A 24,338-nucleotide genomic window follows, 5' to 3' on the forward strand; every position below is an offset into this window, starting at 1 on the left:
AGATCCTGTCTCCAAACAAAAAGGCACAGATGTCTTGATCCTGTAAAGAGAAGTTATTCTAATAATACAGATTTGTCTCTCAAGAAAACCACATAAGAAATCACAAATGCTCCCAAAGTTAGTTTTAACTGTATGTAATTTATTCTATGCTAACCCAAATAGAACTTGAATACCGACAACTCCTTATTATCCATCTTAAAGGGAACTTTTCCTCCTTATAAAAAGACAGAAATGCTTCCAAACCCAATGCTTGGGACAGCAAGAGAACAAGCTCAAATTTATGGCCCAACAGTTTTCAGAGATGATTGGAAAAACAAAACCTAAAGTGAAAGCACAGAATCTCTGTTTCCCAATCCAAAGGAGAAGAAGGAAGAGAAAAACCATTCCCAACAGAAATCTTAGTTTATTAAGAAAATAATGTGAAGAAAAAATAATTAAAAACCGCCAACCAACAACACCACCCTACAAAAAAAAATCCCAAATAATAAAACAAAAACAAACCAACCAACCAAAAAAAACCAAACAGAAAAACCAACACCAAAAAACAATTCAGAAAGCAGAGGATGACCTTTCAGGGTCTGTTGAAGGAACCAGCTGTTGCATACAATCATAAAGTTATCCTTTTCTTTCACCAAAAAGCCAAAGAGCATACCCACACTGTAAGAGTGATGCCCAGAAGAGGAAAACACAAGCAGATGTGGGTACTGCAGCTACATGGTAAAACTCCACCAAGTGTTTTGCACTGTCCCTTCTCACCTGTAGTGGGTTTCTGTGGCTGGGTTTTGGTGGCGGGGGGGGTACAGGGGTGGCTTCTGTTAGAAGCTGCTAGAAGCTTCCCCTGTCCCGTGGAGCCAATGCCACCCAGCTCCAGGATGGACTTCCTGCCACTGGCCAAGACCAAGCCAATCAGGAGTTAAAGTAATGCCTCTGTGATAACGTATTTAAGAACAGAAGGTTGTTGCACAGAAGGAATTCCAGACAGGGAAGAGCGGAGTGAGAACATGGGAACAACAAGGTAAACACCAAGGTCAGTGCAGAAGGAGGGGCAGGAGGTGCTCCAGGCACCAGAGCTGTGGCCCCTGCGGCCCGTGGTGCAGACCATGGTGGAGCAGCTGTGCCCCTGCAGCCCATGGAGGACCATTGGGGTGCAGAGACCCACCTGCAGCCCATGGAGGAGCCCCTGCTGGAGCAGGTGGATTAATGAAGGAAGCTGTGACCCCGTGGGAGGCCCAGGATGAAGCAGGGTCCTGCTGGGGACCTGCAGCCCATGGAGAGAGGAGCTCACACTGAGCAGGCTTTTCCCAGGTAGGACTTGTGGCACCTGTGGGGACCCAGGTCAGTATGGTTCATTCATGAAGGACTGCACCCCATGGAGGACTCATCCACAGGACAGCAGTTTGGGAAGAACTGCTGCCCGAGGGATGGACTCACGCTGGAGAGGTCCATCAAGGACTGTCTCCTGTGGGAGGGACCCCACGGGAGTGGGAAAGGACTCCGGCAGAAACAACAACTGACCGCAACCCCCATTCCCCGTCCCCCTGCACTGCTGGGGGGGAGGAGGGAGAACATGGAACGAAGGAGGGGTGGGGGGAAGGTGTTTTTAAGACTGTTTTATTTCTCACTCTTTTGCTCTTATCCTGTTGGTAATAAATTTAAGTACTATTCCCACTTTGAGTCTGTTTTGCCCGTGAAGGTAATCAGTTGCTGACCTCTCCCAGCTCTTATCTCTACTCATGAACCCTTAGCTTTTTTTTTTTCTCTGTCCAGTTGCAGAGGGAGACTGAGATTGGCTTTAGGGGGTACCTGGTATCCAGCCAGGGTCAACTCACTACACCATACTTTCCTAAGGTTTCTTACCTTAGAAAAGCAGCAAAATTATAAACCAGTTTTACTAACTAATTTGTATATGCTTAGTCTGCAAAATTTTTTCTTCAGCCTTAAGGAACACAAAAAACCCACTTCACTGAAATTATTCCCAAAGCACTGACATTGCAGGGGACCTATTCAAGGAGACTACCACCAAACATGGCTTTAAGTGTCTGACGAAAGCAACCAAGTTGCCCAGGCCCACAGCAGTTAGCTATAAAAATACAAATTATACCACTTAAATCTTACTGGCAGAATCCTTCCGCCTGAAAAAGTACTGGATCCTTCAAGGACTCCAACGCTGTAGGACAGAAAACTTTACAGTTTCCAAAACTCCCTTCTGCGTAGATTCTAAATTCACCTCATATTCAGTAATGCTGCTTTCTTTACTTGTCTTAAAATGTTATGATTTCAATTCTACCATCCTACACTTGACAATATTACATATTTCTTCTAACATTGTAATCATTCAGACTGTAATAAATTTATTTTATTTCATTAAATTCAGACTTGCTACACATGCTCTTTCATCCTGTCTTATAAACCTATTGGTGGGAGCATACACCATAGCTGACATGTAAATATAACAAAATCATATGAGAACTTAGAGAGAAAGGGTTATATTCTTTTCCTGAATAGATATAACAAACTTAATCACAGCATAAGCAACTGGTGCTAGGGTATAATCAGTAAATAAGTGTCATAATTCAAACACAAAACTAGATTCCCCCTTTGTTTTGCAAGAAGGGAAAAGGCTTGGGTTGCAAAGCCTCTCTATGCAGTCACAGAAGGAGCTGGGTTTCTTTCAGCTCCTCTCTGTTCTCTCTTTACAGCATCAACACCAAAGAAGCTTTCTGTTCAGTTCCAAGGGAAGAAAGGTATCTCATGCCATTATAATGCAATCTTTACCAGACAAATTAAAATAGCATTGATGAAATTCCAAAACACTCCAGCCTCATTATCCCTACGACAGGGATTGATAAAGCACAAGTGGGACTTTACTCAAGTAACAAAATACATATGACTGAAGAGCATTATAGACAAACCAAATAGGAAATAAATACATCTGAATGAGAAAAATGGCAATCTTCATGTTGTTACATATGTCTATAACATTATATTGAGAAGACAACATGCTAATACAAATATTGGTCTATTTCACCCATACAAACACAAACTCTATTCTGATTAAAATCACCATAATTCCACCTCATTACAGGGCTTTTGCTCTCCAAGTTTTACAGGAAATGAGAATTCTTTGGCCCAAAGGCTGTGCATCAAACTGTATTCTTCTTTCCCAAACCAGATGTTAATTTGTTGATTAAAAATTTTGCAGGAAACATTAGATTCTCCATAGCAAACAGTTACCTCATACTCAAGAGAAGCTGACAGCTGCTACCATGTCCTGCATGGTAGTTCCTGGCTCCTGCTGAGCCTTCGCTTCTCCAGAGGGTGGGAGCCAGTATTTACTGGGTAACACCATTAACGGCTCTCAGACCCAGGAGAGACCTTACACAGCCACCCTGAGGAACCTATTCCACCATCTGACCATACTTACCCAAATTCCCTCCAACCTCCTGAAAACCTTTTTATACAAAACATCCTGATGATCTTGTCTCTTCCCAGAGGGCAAAGAACAGCTTTCCCTCTCCCTTTCCTCTGGTGCTTGTGAGGCATGGCATTGTACTTGTTCCCAGCAGAGAACAGCTCTGCTCTTCTGGTCCATCTTGCTAGAACCATTCCTTTTTAGTCCTGTAAGTACAGTACTCCACATGAGGTCCTAGCATCTTTGAATGCAGCAACAGAATTTCACTACTATTTGGACACAGGCATTCATGTGAATACATCTTGGAACGGTGTCAGCTTCCCTCTCTCCCTCAACAACACACAGCAGATTTCAATGTCTCACTGCTCACTACAAGCACTACATCCTTTCCTGCTAATTGATCACATATTTTTACTGTTTGGCATTTCTGTATTTGCATTTTTATGCAAAATGGGTACATTTACTTTCTATTCTATCCAATAATTCAGGAAAGTATAGACAAGTACTAGGCTCAAGAAAATGTATATGAAACCTGAAGTTTCCCTACCGTTTCACAGTGAAGTACTCATACTACAGTTTTCCAGACAACTGATTAAAGCTTCAGTCTAGGACACGCCTCCTTAGCTAAGTTATGTAGACCATACCAGGGTATGCCAAAAGCTTTTCTTAAAATACACAGTATCTACTGCTTCTACTCTAGTCAAATCTTCTGCTCCACCACCAGAGAACATCATTGCATCAGCACAGTTTGATTTTGTACAAAATCTCTTTCAAAATAAGCTTCAAGACTAATGCCCAGTCCAATTCCACCTATAATCTGAGCTTTACAAACCTTAACCAAGTCACCAACCTTCCATTTTTACTAACTGAAAAAAAAATTGCTAAGTACTTAACAACAAGAGAAAGAAGATAATACACTCTAAGAGGCATCTTATTTGAAAAGAAAGTAAGACACAGAGTGGAGGTCACAGAAGAATAAAAAAGAATCTAAGCAAAAAAAAAAAAAAAAAAAAGAGAGAAAATGGCTATTAGCTTAAGATTTGACAAAATCACAAAAAATCCAAAATTTTCTCAAACAACAGCTTCCCTTTCCCCCTCTCCTCTTTGATTTTCAGAAATACTATGCAGTATTCACATTGACACAGTTCCACTTGGAATTTAAGACAAGATAGCTTGGACAAGTGTCTCCATACAAAAAAATCCTAGTTAAAAAAAACCAGAAAATACACATGGTACAGGCCAGAAAAATTGAAAAATATTTCTTCAAGCATTCCGAACTTTAATACAAGTTCATGCAAAGCTAAAACAAAGATGCCTCTGACATCGAGACCTGAGGTCACATACAGCAAAGACAAATGGAAATATTTCACTATTGGAAAAATTTAATTATTTAATTTACAAATTCCAGTAAAAATGTCAAAACAGTGTTTATACTAAAAAACATTAAAATACAAATGTCATTTTACAAAATTTCCTCTATGCTAAGCTTAGATACAGCTTTTTATATTCTGCTTCTATTTGTGATACATGAGTTTAATATTTGCATTTTGAATACTGGACAAAGTTGCCTGCTTTTGTTCCTGTAGAAGACTTACTCCGAAAAATATTTTCTCTGTAGTCTCATACTCGTAAGTCTTGACTGATGGCCAATTTCATTATTTTTAATTTTCATTTGCTTTTGTCATAGTTGAAATTTATTCCAACATCTTTCTTCAAATTCAAATATTCTTAAACTGCTTTGACTTTACACACTTGAAAAACCTTCATCTGATCAGTGATTCTAATCCCAACTATTTTTGGTCATTTTCAGGAACAATCTGTTGAGAATTTTTTTTTCTTACACAGAAATACACTCATCCTGTGTGTACTAATGCACAAATAAAAAGAAAAGGTTTCTCTAGGTAATAAGCCCTTTTGTATGCTCCACCAAACCAAGCAAGTATGCAGCACAGGTTCTTTGCCAGCAACTGAAAAGCTAAGAAACAGCTGCATGAAGAATCCTGCTTTCAAAAACACTTAGGCTTGCCTTACAGACAGGCAAGAGAAGTGTCAGGGGAGGAATCGCTCCTGGAGTGATCTCAAGCCACTGACTACAAAAGAAGTTTAAAGAGGTAGATTTCAATCTTGCTACTGGTAGTTAAATATAAGTGAGACAGACCTACTCACTGGATCTAAATGAGCATATTTCACATTTCCTCTGATCTTACTGATTGAAACAAAGCCAATAATCCTAAAATTGTCACACCAGAATTCCAATGGCTCATGCTAAAGAGAATGCCATCATTTTATTTGTCACACGCAAAAACAACCACCAGCTAAAATGAATAACTAATTAACCATGTACAATAAATTAAACTAAAATTTACCACTTGCTGTATTTATCTGCAGCTCACTTATTTATGCTCTCACATACTCTATTTCAACTGCATCTTGCGCTCATCTAAAATGGTTCTAAATTGACACTAGTATCTCAGGATGCAGCAGCTCAAGCCTAAAGTAGAACAGGCACCAATAAACTGCGTTTAGAACAATCAAAAATTATTTACAAACTACTCAAACATGCAGAGCTTTGGCAGGAGCACAAAACAACTACACAAAAGGCAGTTAACAGAAAACAAACACTGAACATAAAGGACCAGTAATCTTGAATGATCTTTTACACAGACACCACCTCTATCAACTTGAATGGGAGACTGCTCTCAAAGCAGAACCACCTACGTGACTGTCACACTTAGTAAGTGCAGATGCACAGAAATATCCAAATTAGGCTTCTAAAACTTTCTATTATCCAGGTAAAATTAAGTAGGGAAAAAGAAATACTTGGAACTTGTTCTCATCTCAGTTTCCCCTTTAACCACCTCACAAAATAAAATCAAAAAGATCATTTTTTCTTTCCATACATAAGTCTAAAATACAGTAACAGTTTCCATTCAGAAAAAAGTCACATCTGACTATTATGACGAAAAACAATGCAGGATTATTAATACTAGCTTTAACATATTAATGGACAGATATTCCTAAAACACTCACACTTGTGTATACTTTTCTGTCCAGTTTACTTGTAAAAACAAAATAAACCTCTCTACTTGGCACCTTACAACCACATTCTTGTTCACTTGCATCACCCAGATGACTTAACAACTCTAGCAGAACAAAGATTATCATTTCACCAACTTAGGGGGCAAGGGTATAACAATCCATGAATCAAGATACAAACACACACACAAATATGTGTGTACATGCAGATCTCAATAAAAAAGTCTCCCTACGGACAACAGATTTCAAAAGCTTTATGAATAGGTAGAACTTTTTTTTTTTAATTTGATAATATAGAACTCCTATAATGTAAGCTTTCTTTTATCCCTCCTGCCCTGAAAAGATCATACAAGAGCAATGGAACAGTATTCAAAGTCATAAAACCTAGGATGATATTCAGTTTATGGCTAACAATATTTGCACATTCAATCACATTTCTCAACTTGCTTCTTTCAAATTTCTTCATTAGCTTGTATTATTTGACAACTCCTTTTCATCTTTTACTTGTAATTCTTCCTCATACTGGACCTCTGATAACATAACTTTAAAATCCACATCTCTTCCCTGTGTACAAACTCATGTCTTTCTCAGTATCTGGGATGGCATATACACTGGTCTAAGGCAAATTTTGACCTTGCTGTGCTAAGGGTCAAATTTGGCCCTGCTGCACCCTAAGGTGTTCAAATCCCAACACACACACTGCAGCACCAACACAGAGAGACCTGATATTTCAAGAATTATTCTCTGAATGCATAACAGAGATGACAGATCTATCTGTAGACGTCTACCTTACAGGTCCAAATCTCCCACTCACCAAAGCCATGAAGTGAGTCAGACTTTTGCTAAGGTACTCACAACACCCAGAGAACAACTAAAGGCACACTCAACCCCTGACATGTTAAATTATTTTGTCCTGCTGAACATCACGTGACTTCACAACATTTTTTTCAATATTGCTATACTGTAATGATACAAATCATCATTGTTACCCAAAACCAGCAACATGTCAGCTGCTCCACTTCACTGACCAGCTCCAGAAAGATGATGTGACATTTTTGTTTCACTGGGATGAGCAACTCTAAAGTGCAAGACCTGTGCATCCCATCCTTAAGTAAAGCTAATCCAAATCAAACTTTACATTGGAAGGAGTAACCCATTATGAAGACAATCTAAGGGCCTTACTCTAGGCAGCAAGACAGGTAACTAGAGCAAGACTTAATAGTTATGAGGACACTAAGGCAGAAAAGTCTTCACAGACACTGTGCCCAAAACCATCCCAGTCAGCTGCATCCAACTGAATAGGATATATGCAAAATTTCTGGGCACTGTGCCTGAAGTTTAGTCTTCCAGTGGGAAACAAACCAACGATGCTTCAAGTTGACACTACAGTTTCTTGAGTCTCAATCAAAAGACCCCTATTCCATTATTATGAAGAGAAAGGAGACAAGATCACCATATCTTAGTGCCAATCAATCACATATTTTACAGTTAGCAGTTCTGCACCATTTAAAAAAAAAAAAAAAAGATACTTCCTCTGTGACACTCACTTCCATATTTCCATTGCAGTGTTTTGAAATCGAGAGACACCAGTTTCTTTCCTGAATGGCCAAGAGAACAGCCAGTCCCAAAGCCTGAAGGAAAAGGGGGTGGAGAAGATGAATGCTTAAGAATATTACTCCATCTTTCTCCTCCTTTTTGATATTAGAAAAACAGGCCATAAAAAATACTTTCTCTCTGCAGTGCAATGAAATTTTCAGTAGGATACAGCAAAATTCCATACTGACTGCAGAAAGGGTAAGGTAGTGAGTGATGAGCTGCAGGACAGTAGTTGCATGACTGGTAAGACTTGTGGCTAGTGCACCAAGAAAAGGAGAGAGTTTGTTGTGGGTTTGGGTCGTTTGTTTGTTTTTACTTTAGAGAAGGAAACTGAAGGCAGGAAGGACAAAGCAGGCAATACAAACCTGCTGGGATACCTACAGTGACAGCAACAGAGTGAACATAGATGAATCATTGGAACTGGAGGTAACACTTGTGAAGACTTCAACTCTGACTATATTTCTGCAAGTCTGAAAAGAGACTGAAAAACTGAAACTGAGAACTTCAAGCAATACAAAAGCCACCTTAGGGATAAAAAAAAAAAAGGCTCAGTGGACACCACTGTCAGCTAGAAACTCTGACAAAATGAAAGACCATCTGTTTTCAGGTCAAACAGCAAACAGGTTTATTAAAAGGCAGACCCTCTACAACAGATACAAGCATTTTGGCAAAACACAGGTATATTCCTGCCTATCAAAACTTCTCTGATTTTGTCAAGACAGCCAGACATGACAGCAACATCAAAAATATCCTCCTAGAAGCCTGGAACTCCTGACTTTCCTTTCCCAACAGCAGAAGAAGCAAAGTCAGCAGTGAAGCACAGCTATGCTTTGGCAACACCTTCAGGTAAGAACAATTTAGCTACTGCAGAGCATCTGTTGGGTTGTGGGATGCTTCCCTTCCCTACTGCTTCTAATACACAGGACATTGCAGCGTGGGCAGCTAAATCCTAGAAGTAAAGCCACTGTCATACTAGCACTTGCAGATGGTATTCCCTCTGATGGACAAAGATGGCTGAAGACCTGCATTGTCTTACAAAGTTATTTTATTCTTAGAAGATGTGGGGAAGATAGAGATCCATTAGAGTACCCTACAAATCCACAGCCTGGAGCACATGCCCAGACAGGTTAAGTTAACAAGCATCCACCTCATCTGCTGTTTAAGAAAGAGATAAAGAGAAGCTTTTGCACCTAGCCACCATCTTTTGGCCCTGCCCTACACTACACACAGCTTAAAGAGACCATAAAGCCACTACCACAGATACCAATGACAAATAGGGTAAGTAGATTTAAAGGCCAGAAACTGAGTAAAAAACTGCGCAGCTCAGGGAAAAACAAAAATAGTAAAGTGTTGTCAGCAAACAGGGGAGGGCACCAAGAATGCTCCAGCTAAATACCACTTACAAATAGAAGAGATCTCTAATTCAAATAGCTGTGTGCATGCAAGGATCTCTGTGTGAACACACATATGACTCAAGCCTCAAAGGTAAAACAATCCTCCTATCTGTTAAAAACCTGCAATAATGTATTTTTTTTAAGTACAGTTAAAGGAGTATTACATTCAATAACGTATTTGGGCAAATAACAAGTTAACCAAGTACTTCTCCAACTTTTGGATGCAGGATCCGAGTCCCAGCTTTAGAGCACAAGCAGCATTTGGCACAGTGTGTGCAGAAACAGAATGGAGACAATGCCAACAGCGACAACTCAGCCTCTGGACACTGGGAGTTCAGCACATACCTGAGCACATCTGCATTATTCCTGCTTTTTTGTCTGAAGTTGATCTGCAGCGAAGTCAATTAACAGGCAAATTGAATTTCATTCTATTTCATCTAATGGATTATAACTTCCTCAATTTTTCTTCTACTTAACTCTTCAAGCACTGTATGTTTATATGGAGCTATAAACACACATGTGCTAGTCTAGCACAATCAGGCACTGATGCAGAACTATTTTGTTTAATTTACTCAAACAACATAGCCCAGACATGGGCGACTTTTTTCTCCAATCACTCCGTTTAACTCAACATTACAGGACAATATCCCATGAATGTTTCAAGCATTTTATCCACTGCTATTTAAATGGATATTAGATAACTCCAAAATGCCCTTATTTTTAGATTGTCAGTAGAGCAATTTTCCAGTAATGTAGCAAGAATAACAGAGCAAAATAAAAGTGCAATTCATGATAAACAGCTACATATATCCTAAGTAGAATTTACTATTACAAGGATAAGGAGACATGCCTTCACCCTCAATATACACATACGCCTTAGAGAGACTACAGCACATGACTTCAATAAATACCCACTGTGGACTTTACTAAAAGTACAAAATAGTGGCTTATGCAGTTGTCAGCTCTGCTTGCAAACAAATGCGGAATCATCGAGGAAAGTTAACTCAAAATATTGTTAGGCTTTTTGCTTATTTGGTTTGAGAACACTTTGCAGATGACTGGTTTCACTCTCACTGGCCCCTACCTGGTTCATCCATGGTTTCTGTTCGCTGCTTATGAAAGGAACAGGGGAGATGCTTGGAGCAGGGGAAGTAAAGGTTCTCTTGCAGCTTGTAGTGAAAACATGGTGAAGTAGACTCCTTTGCTTGCCATGGGGCTCACTTTCTAGGCTAGGAACTGGAACGTGCTGGTTTCAGCTGGAGCAGGGTTAATTGTCTAAAAAGGACTGTTGTGGTTTAACCCCAGCCAGCAGTCAAGTACCACACAGCCACTCGCTTGCTCACCCACCAGCAGCCACTGGCTCAATGCTAAGAGATAATGATATTTATTTAAATATAAAAAATATATATAGTCTTTTAACAAGTTTAATAAGTTTTCCTAGTAGTTTCATCCCCAGGCTGCTTCATATTCCAATACTTCCTGCAATGTATTTGCTGGCCTTTTATCCCTTAAAAATAGCTACTACACAGAAGAGCAAATCCCAGGTTTATACTTTCTACTGAAGGCACTGAGTTGCCTCCTTCATTCCTTCACTATGGATAGAATGCAAGGAATGCACCTTCTGTCTCTTCATCTAAAGTCTGAGAAGCAAGACAAACAGAACTTACTATAAAAACTGCTATTCTTAGAGAAATAAATTCTACAAGCCTATTATAATGGATAGTCAGCCTACAGCAGCCAAGAGCCAGACCTAGGACTTGCTACTATAAAGGTGGAAGGGTCTGGCTCCTGGGAACAGACACACTGAAAGAAGGTAAGTAATTTGACTGCTGGGAAACATTAGAAAACTACCTTTGGATAAGATAGGCATATAGATAAAAACTGAACAAAAACAAAATAAAAAACCTAAGAAGCATGCAAGATCACAGATTTGAAGTTTCTCCTCCACAAAATTTATTTTATCAGTAACTCATTTTGCAGATTCATCCTAACTGAACTGTTCTATTTTGGGTTAGTAGCTTTTGTAAAAAGGTAATACTGACACAGAAAACAGAAGCCTCCTAACCATTTGCTTACCGGCACGATAATTAAGCAGGCATCAAAGGCAGAACAAAAAAAAAAAAAAAAAAAAAGCAGAAATTATTCTGGAAGTGTTGTGCAAAAGAAGTACACATGCTACAGACAGTTACAGAAATGGGCATCCTATACAGAAAGAATCTTGGACTTCACCTCGACTCGGTCCATCTCAAATGCATCCTCTGTGAAACTCACATCAGTCACACCAGGAACAGATGCACATCATCTTACTTCAATGACACCTTTAAACTAGTTGGCGAGCCAAGATCTTGCTCCATCTATGAAATACTCCATCTATAACCTCCAAAATCTAATTTTGTGAGTAGAACCAAGAACACTAATTGCTTCCTACATGACACTTAAGCTGGAGAGAAACCCAGCAAACTACCTAAAATATCCTTTTAGAAACTTTTTTCTGTCTTTCCCTGATGCAGCAGTTCTCTTTAATTCAGCTGCCTTGCTGGAAATCAGAGATAACTGTTAGAGCCTAAGGCACTACGCAAGCCTGTCTAGCAATGAACAGTGAAAAAACAACTTTCCACGTTTATCAGAGCAGGCTCTGCCAACCAACTTCTCCATTGGTTCTCACAGCAACTTTCTAGCCAGTTTACCAACTGGCAGGATCTCCTGGGTTTATGTTTAGTTGCTCACTTCCCCGTCTTACAGGTACCTGTGCTGGCAGGCCGTTGTTTGCCAGGAGGCATTTATGAATGAAGGGGAAAAAAGGAAGTGCAAAGCTCTTTGCGGTAGTGATGAACAGTTTGCTCAGACAGAGCTGTAACAAAGCTATTGCTCTGAAGCTGACATTTCACTCAGAAGGCTGACACCACAAAATAGCTTTATTTTGTTCTTCCATAATCTCTTTCTGGGGGAAACCAGCACCTTGCATAAATGGCTTGTACCTCTTGCTTCCAAGACAGAAAAACATGACACTGTTCTGAACATCCCACAATGTCCAAAAACTTAATTGCCATGCTTTTTCTAAAATCTCTCCATCTAATGTTTTTCACTTCTGTGATGGGTTGACTTTGGCTGGATGCCAGATGCCCACCAAGCTGCTCTATCACTCTTCCTTCCCAGCTGCACAGAGGAAAGAAAATAAGATAGAAAACAGCTCATAGGCTGAGATAAGGCAGTTTATGACAGCAAAAGTGAAAGTTTGCGTGTGCACAAGCAAAGAGGAAAGAAAACCCAAAATTATTCTCTACTTTCCATCAGCAAGCAATGTCCAGCCACTTCCCAGGAAGCAGGGCTTCAGCAAATGTAGCAGTTGCTTCAGAAGGCATACACTGTAAGTAACAAATGTTCCCCCTTCCTCCTCCTTTCCTTGGCTTTTATACCTGAGCTGATGTCATATGGTATAGAACATCCCTTTGGTTAGTTCGGGTCAGCTGGCCCACTTGTGTCCCCTCCCAGGATCTTGACCACCCGCAGCCCCCTGATTGGGAGAAATGTTGGAGACAGAACAGATGCTGTGCCAGCTCTGCTCAGCAGTAGCCAAAACACTGGTGTGTTATCAACACCTTTCTAGCTACCAATGCAATGCACAGCACTGTGAGGGCTGCTGTGGGAAAATGAACTCCATCTCAGCCAGATCCAATACAACTTCTCACAGAAAACACCTTTTGCAGGCTATGAATAGTAACACCGGCATTTTCAAGAAATGGCAGATAAGTAAAAATAATTCTGAGAGACAGAGCTTACTCCTCTATGCCCTTGGAATTGTGAGCTGCAAGACCAGCTGCAAGGAATCAGAGAAATCACAGAAACGAAGAACAGCTTTATGACTTCCACTTTATAAACCCTTATGCAGTATTTTAGAGGACACCCTCCTTCCAGTCTTGTATGATATCTGTTTATCAAATATTAGTACCTTCCAGGACACTGATCTCCAAGACAGGAGATTCAGAATCTGCTCTCCCTCTCCTAATTCAGCCGCAGCAGTGAATCCCCAGATCTGGACATTTACTTTCCATAATAACAACCCTACGGCAAGATCCTTGGAGCTAGTGGAGGGAAGCTAGACTTCATGCCTAAGTAACATCTGCATTAACCCTTTAACAGTGACATCATTTACTTAGAGGGCTAAGAGAGACATTAGAGACATTACTTAGCAAGTCCATCAGGTAGTTTTAAGTACCCCAATAACCCAAAGTGGTCACTTAAAAAAGGTGTACTTTGAAACAAATAGAAGATGGCACTCTCAGTCTCCTATCTGGACACAAGTTATTTTTAAGTGGGTATCATGCTTTTAATTTTGGTGTATTTCCCATGAGAAGGTTCTATAAGAAAAAGTTCACTTGACAACTGCTTACTAAGTTCTGAAAAAATGCAAAATGTACCATAGCCAATCTGAGGTTATATCAACTCTCAAAACAAATCTACGTGTTAAAAATAAAAACCAAAACAAACCACAACTAGAAAAACCCAAACTGACCAATTCTGGAATACATACCTGACGGCATATCAGTCTGGAGATTGCAATTCATGTTTGCAAACCAAGAATAAACACATACTTTTCACTACAGAATTAACAAACATAGAAAAAAAAATCCAGATATCTCCAGACTTCTCTGTAACATGATGAAAACACACACACAAAATGAATCATCACTATTGTATCTATTAACTGCAAGACTGAGAAACTATAGGTTTTAATACTGAAATTAAATCCAGCGTCAGAAAGGTCGACACTTAATACAAAAGGAATTTCACCTTTTAAAAGAACTGGCCCTTCAAGAATCTTCAAAATCACATGAAATGTAAGTTAAAATTTTTAACTCAAGTATTAAAGAGTGTCATGATCTTTTCTACTTGGCATAGTTACTATTTAATGTTATTTAGTAAGATTCCAAGGTAAAAAATTCTTTAAGAAAAAGTTTTCAATAAAATACAATTAACCCACTCATACTTTTCTTTCAGAGTAAAGCATTCCGAAATTATGACCAAACATTCCAAGATAAAAGCCTAAGTGAAAGAAATTGTTTCAGTAGCTTACTCCTTTGAAGTGCACCACGATCAACACGTGTCGGTTACAAGATGTATATGGGAGTAACACACATCTGCTGCTCTAACGGATGCTCCCTTGAACCATTTTCACATCTCTTTTTAGAAAAATTACACTTTACCATTACATTTCTTACCGATCCAGAACTCTTCTTTTTTTAAAAACAATTGCAAGTAAATGTTTCTAGTAAGTCTATCAGTTTATATAAGTCCATCGCCATCAAGCACATTTCTAATGTCTAGTAGACAATTTAAGGAACAAACATATCATAAAGATAAATTGTAATGCTACTAAAACTCAGTGATTCTTGAGTACGTCACACACTTGACGAAAAAAATGTTAAAGAAAAAATGTTAAAAAAACTGAAAGGCAACATAGCCTGATTTAGAACTTTGTTAGGACACAGAAATTGGTGACAAGACCTATAGCTCATATTTTAGGGAGGTTTAAATAAGCAAAGTCTGTACCTTGGGTTAACTTCATATTGTCAGCATGGTGGCCCAGTAAGGGGTTTATCACAACAGATCTCAAGAGAAGTGCTCAATTAGAGGACACCGAGTCATTTACTGAGCAAAAATTACATAGCTTGCAAACTTTTTATTCTGCATATTCTACACTTAATCCATTTTATACTGTTCCGATTCTCTTAAAATAAGCACAAAACTGTAACCTAATTACATTTTTTAGTCAAAACTGGCAATTATTTGTATATGCATCTAAAGGAGGAAGTACACATTAAGAGACTGCAAAACTAACACAATTGCAGTACCACTACACATCATTATAAAATGATATACTAAAAAACTATCACACTTCTCAGCCAAAAGAACCTAAATAAATTTTATAAACTACAAACTCTGACTTTCCCAGACAAAGAAGGTTTAAGAGGAAAGATCTCAGATGCTCTGTGCCTAAAAAGGAGGCAGTAAGAGCCAGTAAACAAACCATAATTCAATTCAGGCCCTTCACCAAGAAGGACAAGCACCACAACACAGGGATGACAGAGGGGGGTAGAAGAAAATATGAGTCCAGAACCGATCCCTAAGAGGAAAATATGCTAACCACGTTCTCATTTGAGATCTCAATAATCACTACTCACACAGGCACACAGAGGCAGTCTTTAAAAAACACATAATCCCACAGGGATTCTACTGACTATACATCGTTGCATGGGTTTTAGTTTTGGGGTTTTCTGGTGTTTTTTAAAGATTATTCCAAGGTTTTCTCAATCATTAATATATTGTAATTTGCTATAGTGATACGAGACCTATTCAGGTTCTTATGCTTTAGCACAAGTCTAGTATCACTACTGCCTATTTACATAGGAAGAATTTTACCAAAACTCCGGGTTACAGGAAGAAAACGAGACCTGCATAATAAGAAAAAAATACCCCACTCCGGAAACAGAAGCATAAAGAAGAAAAGCTTTAGTCCAGCAATTCACAATGTCACAGTTACACATAAGTTCATCCTACTGAAAACTACCGAATTGTTCATTATCTGCAGCATATTTACACAACATATACATCTGCTGTATGTGTATTGCCAAAAGCAGTCTGAAAAGGAGGAAAAGGGCACAGCACCACTTACAATGGCTATGACATTACAGTAACACACATACTCTTATTCATTCCGAGAGCAAATGCTCCCATTTGGTTTATGCATGCGTTTTCAAGGATACTTAAGTTCTTGCATTTCTTTTCCTGGACTTCCAGAGGCCTACATGCCTACCTCTTAGCCTGCTGAAGTCAGAGGACTGAAATTTCATCTCAAGCATTAAAATTAAGTGGAGAAAGATATGTGGGATAAATCAGGATCTTAAATAGACACCTAAAGATTTATAGCTGAGTCTGAGTATTAATTGCCTCACTTGTAAAATACAAAGAAGTGGAAAAAATTAGTCACATATTGCTTAAATAAACGTCTTTACTATTTTTACAGTAGTTTTAATGTAGGTGAACACAACAAATGAAACTAAAACCTTCACCTCACCTGAGAACATTCACTCCTCTCATAACACTTTCGCTTTTAAACGCTTCACCCTTTTCCTCATCACATAATCCTCCTATACCCTTACACCTAAAGTATCTTCATTTACCACACAAACAATTGTAGTCATTCTTTAACTATAAAGTCACAGCTAACCCCTGTTTTCCAATCCATTTTTATAAGTGTCAATAATCTTCCTATGCATACAACTTATCTCTTCAAGTAAGGCTTCTTTTCAGAAGAAAAAAAATAAAATTCAAGAGCACAAAAATACTTTTTAAGCATTCAACTCTAGGGCCATTTTCAAAAGGAATCTTTAAAAACTATCATGTTTTAAAGGTAGGAATTCTGAAAAAAAATCTTGTAACTTGAGGTTTATCTAACACTTCTAAATTAAGGACTTTCCAGAAATTTTCTATAGCTCTTCTTATACTCCATGTTCAGAGAACTGCACAATAATGCAACATGAAATGCACTTTAATCTCAGCCTTGTTTAAAATTGCCTTAAAATGCACTACTTTGGAAGAAGAAAAAGCCATGAAAACACAGATTCAGTTTTACTTTTAAGAACTTACATTGTTACAGAAAGCACAGGCAGTAATACTGTGATGGATAATCTTAGTCACTGCTTTAAGACCCCATATTCAAACCAAGACAATTCACTTGGTCAAATTACAGAACGCACAAGCTTTTTATGCCCAAAGACAACCTTTAACTACCTTTCAGGTTAAACTGATCAGATTTATTCTTTTTTAAGTAGCTAAGATAGTTCAATCTTTTCTGAATGTTTTTTAACAGAAACACTGCTCCCTCTCCAGCTGAAAACATCTTAAAATCTAGTCTGTTGGGATGCTCTAGGACTTGAACACTGTGCAACACTGACAAGTATGATATGTTCATGTCTTAAGAAAGCACTGTGTACCATAACAATGAAGACCTGCTCAAATCTGCTTGAGCTGCCAGGCTCTGCAACACCACCTTGCTCACATGCTACACGGAGATCATACAGGTTCTCCACTGATTTACAACACATTTCACCTTCTTGCATGAGACCTCTGTGCAATGGCGTGGATGTAAGCCTAGCTACAGAAAAGCTAAGGACACTTCAACCTAGAACTGAGAAATACTTTTAATTCTCTTACAAACCCGCTGGGTGCTATCAGGAAAATAGCTAGGGGAAGAGGGAACCAGAAAAGGAATGAGAGTTCAAAACAGGAACAGAAAAAGAAATTGCAGAAAGAAAGAGACAGATATGTAAGATGCTGACGGGAAAGCGAAGGGTCTCAAAGACCCTGCCGCTACAGCATGCAGAGCTTCAGATCTTGGACCCACCCCTTCTGGATTTTCTTGCCCAATGGACCAGGGACCACTGTCAAGATGCACCTCTATCCTCCTCTAATTAATTATACAGAGACTATAGGAAGAAAACAGTGTGTCTAGCTAAGATGCCTAAATTCCCCATATGTAAACTGATTCTGTGCCTATCTCTTAAGGTTTGTATTTTCATTTTTTTAATAATGCTGGGGGAGCCACACAAAGATTTTCACAAGTGTTTTCTGTTTGAAATACTACAAGTCTATGCAGAATCATTAACTATTCACAGCTGCAAATTAAATGAAAGGCATTTCTATTATGAAATGTTAAACCAATGTCTCAGTTTCTCTATTTGTAATGCATGGCTGTCACTTCAGTGAGGAAATATAAAATATAACTGTTTCAAAAAACATTATAAAGCACTTGCATGAAACTGTAACGAAGAAACTGGAGAGAAAACATTAAGCTAGTATTTACTTATAATTTTGGATAGCACGATCTGAACAAGGGGATTAAAAAAACCTCAGTGAGAGAACACCATGCATCCACTCTAACCAGTGAGACCAGAGTGCTCTGGGGAAAACACCGTTCGATGAAGAAAACTATATAACAGTGACATGGAGATGGATCCTGAGTTAAGATAGGAAAGAAAACCTTCATTCCAGTATTTCTTCAATTCAGATTCCCTTGAATTTGCAATTTTAACAGTCACTGAAGCAGGGTCTTATGTATTGAGGGAGGAGTTTGTAACAAAACTTCAAACGCTCATATAAACAGTGACCTACATCCCTCTTAGTTTATGAACTGAAAATGAGACAAGTTTATGACATGGCAAAACAAAGACTAAGCATCAGGAAGAACAATGAGGTAATCCAAAACTTTGCTTTTCAATCTTTTTCAATAAATTGTTGGGGAAGAAATGAAACTCAGCGAAAACAAGTGATGAAAGAGTAAGAAAAGCACAGGGACAAAAAACCCCAAACTACCCGACAAATCGTATGAATACATAAGGTAGAAAAAGAGAACAATTCTGGGAGCACAGGAGACAAAAAAAGCTATCTTAAGTGCCTTGTATCTATCTAAATCCCTGTCTTCAGATAAACTGAAGTTCTCAGCATCATGTGCCTATATTAACACAGGGAAAGCCTTCACCATTTGATGGAACATAGCTGCTCTTCTCTAGGTTTATATACTAACACAGCTAAAAGCTTCTCACAGTAAGTGAAAAAAATTTTAAACTTTTAATAGCTAAAACTTGAAAGCCTATTTGATATTACAGAAGAATGATTATGGGCAAGAATATGATCATCTCACCAGTGTTGCATAGATTTCTATCACGATCACTGCATACATCAACCTCAAATTTAAATTAGTTTCTCATAACAGATGTGTAATTACAAGGTATCACTAGGAGTCTCATTCTTACTCAAGGGACATATTTCCATTAGTAATCTAGCCATTCGTAATTCTGATTTTTTGCTGATTTTATTTTGCCAGTTTGACAGTTTCCACAGAGGTCAGACTCCTGACAGGAGCAGGACCTGGTGAGGTTTCCAGTGAACAACAAGGCCTTGTGGAGAACCCAAACCAAACCCACTCTATCAGCAGCTGTCCATCTTATTCCAAGATAGCACCCTTCCTGTGACACCACTGGAGTCTTACCTCTGAGAGAAAAATACAAAGGAAAGGAAAAAAAAAAGAAAAAAAAGTATAACTTGAGCAGAACCGTGGTAGCTGCATTCAGAGAAAAAACACACCACCAAAGGGAACTTTCTTTTGTAAACCAAGGTCGAATTTGGTTTGTCTTCTGGGTTTGATACTACATAGCATGAGGGCAACTAATTAAGCAAGACCATTTTCAATTTTTTTTCTTGTTTCAGTATTAGTTTAACCCTGACAACTGGATTATTTTACATGTTCTTCATGCATAACAATTTCAGAAGCTTACCTTCTAAGCAAAATCTATCATTCCCTTGGGGTTTTTATACACTTTTTGCTTTTCCAGTAAAAACAGTAGCAGATAAGTGTCACTACAATTATTACTGACTAAAGGTTTTCACAGAAAATAGGTTCATAACCAAAATATCATACCTCAGAAGGATCAAAACGTACTCACACAGTTTTACAGAGTGCCATGTCAAGGACAACATTAGAGGGATGTGAGCTCATTCTGACCCTGTGTTAGTCAATAAAAGACTATCCATTCATTCTATAAGCTGCACGTCAAAAAGGCAGATTTTGAATAACCCTCACATAAAATTTCAAAGTTTTGCTTCATTAGACAGGAAAGGGCGCATTATACCATCTTCCACAAAAATCTAAAACTTCTCATAAATAGCAAGTTATACAATGAGTGCAGGATAAACACTAACTTCACAAAGTTAAATTACATTAACAGGACAATTAAGTATTTAAAGTAAAAAGTGTGTACTGATTCTTCACACAAAAATAAATGGGAAATTCTTTTCACAAAACTCCCCTCTCCTAACAACCCCCCATGAACGTAGTGAAACCAACAGTTTCCTGACACAGCCCTGCTCAAACCAAGCCAGGAAGGCTCGGTGATAAAATGCCAACTGCCAGGGCCTCCTTCACATTAGCAATCTTCTCTTGCCAGCAGACAGACAACAGATAGCTGTGGTGAGGAAACCGTGGGATACACTCGTAAAAAAGAAGACTGGGCACACAAAAAATGAAATACACAACCAATGTGTTATTCTTGCGTTTGGCTCCCTGGACTCCTACTCTAGAAAAAGAGGAAATAAATACCAAACAGAACAGAAGAACATATTTGCTTATAAAAACACTGCATTTCTTCTCTACAAGCACAATACTGGGTGACAGGCTAAGCCCAAGCTGACACACCAGGTACAGAATAACAGGGTCTGGCCTGCATAGGCTCTTCTCCTCTGGGATGCTTGCCCCACCCTTGCTCTCCTGCTCCTTGATTGCCTACCAAAGGTGCATGGCTGCTCTAGGGTGGCTAGGGTACAGTCTTGGCCTTTCTACACAAAGAACATGGCACTCCGAAGCCCTGCAGGGCCAGTAAATGAATTTCCTTCCTTCCTCCAGAGCTGCAGTGCTCCAGCTGTGTCCCAGGGCTCTTTCTGGAGAGCCCAGAATTGAGGAAAATGCAAAATGCTTCTAGGCACAAGGCAAAGCTAAGAAACAACGATTTTGTGTTAGATATCCTCCTCTCTTCCCTCACAGGCACAGTCAGCAGTTCACCAAGAACCGGAGGGATGGTCTCCACATCACCAGCATAAGGGGATGGTATCCACAGGCCTCCAGGAAGGGTGGTGCATTGCTTTGTGACTTCCCCTCCCAATACATAAGCTGGGTCAAAAGGGTTTCTTAACACACACAACCAAAGGAAGAAGGCACAGGATGACAGGCCTTACAGCAACTGTTGTTGCCCACTCTCCCACAGAACAACCCAAATCCAAGCTAGAAACAAAGCCTCTTCATGTAGAAATGGCACATATCTAACTACCTGAATATGTATATATGCTGTTTGGCCTCAGGAAGGACAAAGGTAACCCATACTTCACCAAGGGTAACCCTCACACTGAAGCATGGGCTTCTGGTGTCATAAATACCAAGTTTTACAACTTTTTCAATCTTTCTAGATTACCTCTACGGTCGACAAGGAAGTCTGAGGGCTGACAGTACTTCCCCTGTCCCAAAGTTATGGATACCTTACCTAGACACTGCTAGAAAATTAAATTATTTGAATTGTTCAGATAAAACAATCATTAGAAAGCATCTACAAAAATCTCGTTTATTGTTAAAGCTGCAACCTAATGAAGGGACTACCTGTTTGTTTAGTTTTACAAGTATCTATTTCTTCAGACCACGGATACCTTGGAAATCATTCTTCACTGAACTAGATTCCTCAGGGAAAGAAAAGGACCTTGTAAAGTGAAGGACTTGGGATGTCAGTAAACAACACTATAGAAAATTAACTTTTAGAAGGACAGTAATAGAATAAACAACAGTTGTCTCTGTTCTGGCCTCAGAGTTCAAGATGAACTTTCAGTCCTCTACTCAGAAATTTCAGCTGTGCTCCTAACATAGAAATATAGCACCTACTTCAAGAAGTGGTGAAAAATGAGAACCCAGTTCCTCCATAATAAAGCTATAATTCTTGATAAATTCAATTTCTGACCCTTAAATTATGTACACATAACAAGCTTGTTCTGTACAGGTATCATCCTATCAGCAAAACATTATGCATACTATCATTTAACACGTTATTTGCAGCCTGAATTCAAAAAGCATGAGAAAAGCCACATTAAAGAGATCAAAACACTGCTAAGACTACAGGAAGTGGCGTACAGAAACTAGCAGAACAGTATAATTTGATCATAAATGTCACCTAAAGTGCTGAAAAAATAGTGAGGTTTATTTTCTAGGAGATTTCAAGTTTGCCCTCAAAGCTGCATTAATATGATTAACATCTCATTTTCATGCCTGCAGCATCCACGGACTTACAGAACTCTCACAGTTCCAGTACAGAGCCAAATTAAGTGAGAGATCTCTGAGAAAGCGCACATACCTGGGAGCAGGAATCCCTGGGACTTCTTTAGAGAAACAAATGTCTGCTGAACTATATAAAAACTGTTGTTTTGCTCAGATATGCAGAGGAGTAACATACCTAACCATGCAAATGAGATATTTGATACTCCTAAAAGATAAGCAAAGCTACTCTTTGGCCATAGACATTGACAGGGAAAATATTTCGGATGTAAATACCCACAATCAAAAATTACGTAGGATGTGTTCTGCTTCATACCAGTGGGGATGAAGCCTCTAGGTGCTAACAATACAAGATGTGTTACATAAGACTATGCACTTATTTTTAGAAGCACATTACAAAATTAAGTACCTCACTGGAATCTGTTGCAGAGCCTTGGACAGTTACATCAATATGCACAAAGAACAACTGCTCAGTTGGAGTAGAATATCAAATTTGATTCAGATTGGAGTTCTCTCCTTACAGTCCCAAAAAATACTGAACCATCTGAGACTATGAAAGTTAATTTACATTCATTAGATAAAGAAAAACCAAACCAAAACACAAACTACTAATCGTAAAGACATATTCTTTTCTATGAGCAGCAGAACTAATAAAAATTAGTTTCTTACAGATTGGTTCTTCTGTTCCTTAATACTTAAACCACGATAACCCTCAACTTCCTTCTTTTCCACGTCTCTTCATGACTTTCCCCCCGTCCCAGGGAAAAGAGAGTTATGGTACACACATTCTGGAAGTCTGCATGTGCTTACAGGATGCCTGACCAGCTGCCATCCTACAGAACACACAGTGGATGAGGTCTCACTATTCCTTTTCCAAGAGTGCACACCAATTTGAACTTCCTTCCTCTACCTAGACACAATTTTATAAGGTCTGTAGGACCATAATTTGAATCTTAACTTCTCTTTCTGATTTAAGTTTCCATATATAAACATGTCTATATAAAGTATAAATTCAGTTAAATGCTTAACTTTTGAGTTAACTGAAAATCTGGGTTACCTGTGTATACTTGACCTACTTTAAATTATTTTATTTCTTGTAGTTACAAACAGAACAATCCATTAAGCACATTCTACTATCAACAGATTTTACTACCACCGTTTTTTCATTTGCACACTATGTTATTCCTCTTAAGGTTCTCTCCTAAGTACAGCAGGGCCTATGGATTACCTTTAGCCTACTGAGTTTTAAAATACACTTCTCAAAATTATTTTGTTTTAATAAATGGACTCTGCAGATGCAGGTGTTCACTAGCACAGAAAGGCCCAGCAGCTGAACACTGGATTGCACAATTCAGGGGCAGTTAAAGATGCCTCCTCTCAGTGAGACACTCCTGGTTACCAACCAGACCTACACTTGGCCATCCCAGTTTTCAAGACTTGTCAAACTTCGCTATATAAACTAATTCAGACTAGTCTGAAATGAATCTACACTGAGGACCGCAAAAGAACTGCCAGATGCTTTAAAAAAGAAGTCATTTAAACTAGTTCTATATCTTTTGGAAACAATTAAAAGATTTGGATTACAGATAATATCAACAGTTTGCAAATTCCTAATTAAACTGCTATGATAATACTACTTGCCATCAAGCATATTCTGCTGGTAGTCACAATATGCACCGACCTGAGATAAGGAAAGTACAGAAGAGCAGTGATTTCTTGAAAACTATACTTTATCCTTGCAAGAAATTTGGATATTCCCTGTTTCATCACAAATGTCTCACAGCATTTATGTTCTTACCTAACTGAACTTTCATGAAACTGGGGGGGGAAGAAAACAAGTATTTACTGTCCAAAACGTATCATCCTGAAAATGCCAAAGTTTCCTAAAAAAAAAAATAAAAAAATTAACTCCATATCACAGTAGCAAAGGAACCTGAATTTACTTCAGTTTGCACCATGAAATAAAAAGTAATACTGACTCATTCTCATGTGTATTGCTGATCTCAGTCAATCTGATCTTGATCAACTTACTAGA

The 24,338-nt window shown here is 38.7% G+C and overlaps 1 protein-coding gene across 6 annotated transcripts in view; it reads right to left on the minus strand.

Annotated features, from left to right (window-relative positions):
* Positions 1 to 24,338, minus strand: part of CNOT2 (CCR4-NOT transcription complex subunit 2) — an 80,392-nt gene that overhangs the window by 50,532 nt on the left and 5,522 nt on the right. Inside the window, exon 1 of one of the 6 annotated variants that reach the window (XM_039391325.1) lies at positions 24,102 to 24,179. The exons of 4 other annotated variants lie outside the window; for them this stretch is intronic. The gene's annotated coding sequence lies outside the window, so the exon portion shown is untranslated. Of the gene's footprint in view, positions 1 to 24,101; positions 24,180 to 24,338 lie in introns of those variants that run through there. One more of the 6 variants, XM_027721929.2, reaches the window with a different exon arrangement.

This window comes from Pipra filicauda, unplaced genomic scaffold, assembly GCF_003945595.2.
Source record: "Pipra filicauda isolate LSUMZ 115617 unplaced genomic scaffold, ASM394559v2 scaffold93_size3172892_pilon, whole genome shotgun sequence".
NCBI lineage: Eukaryota > Metazoa > Chordata > Aves > Passeriformes > Pipridae > Pipra > Pipra filicauda.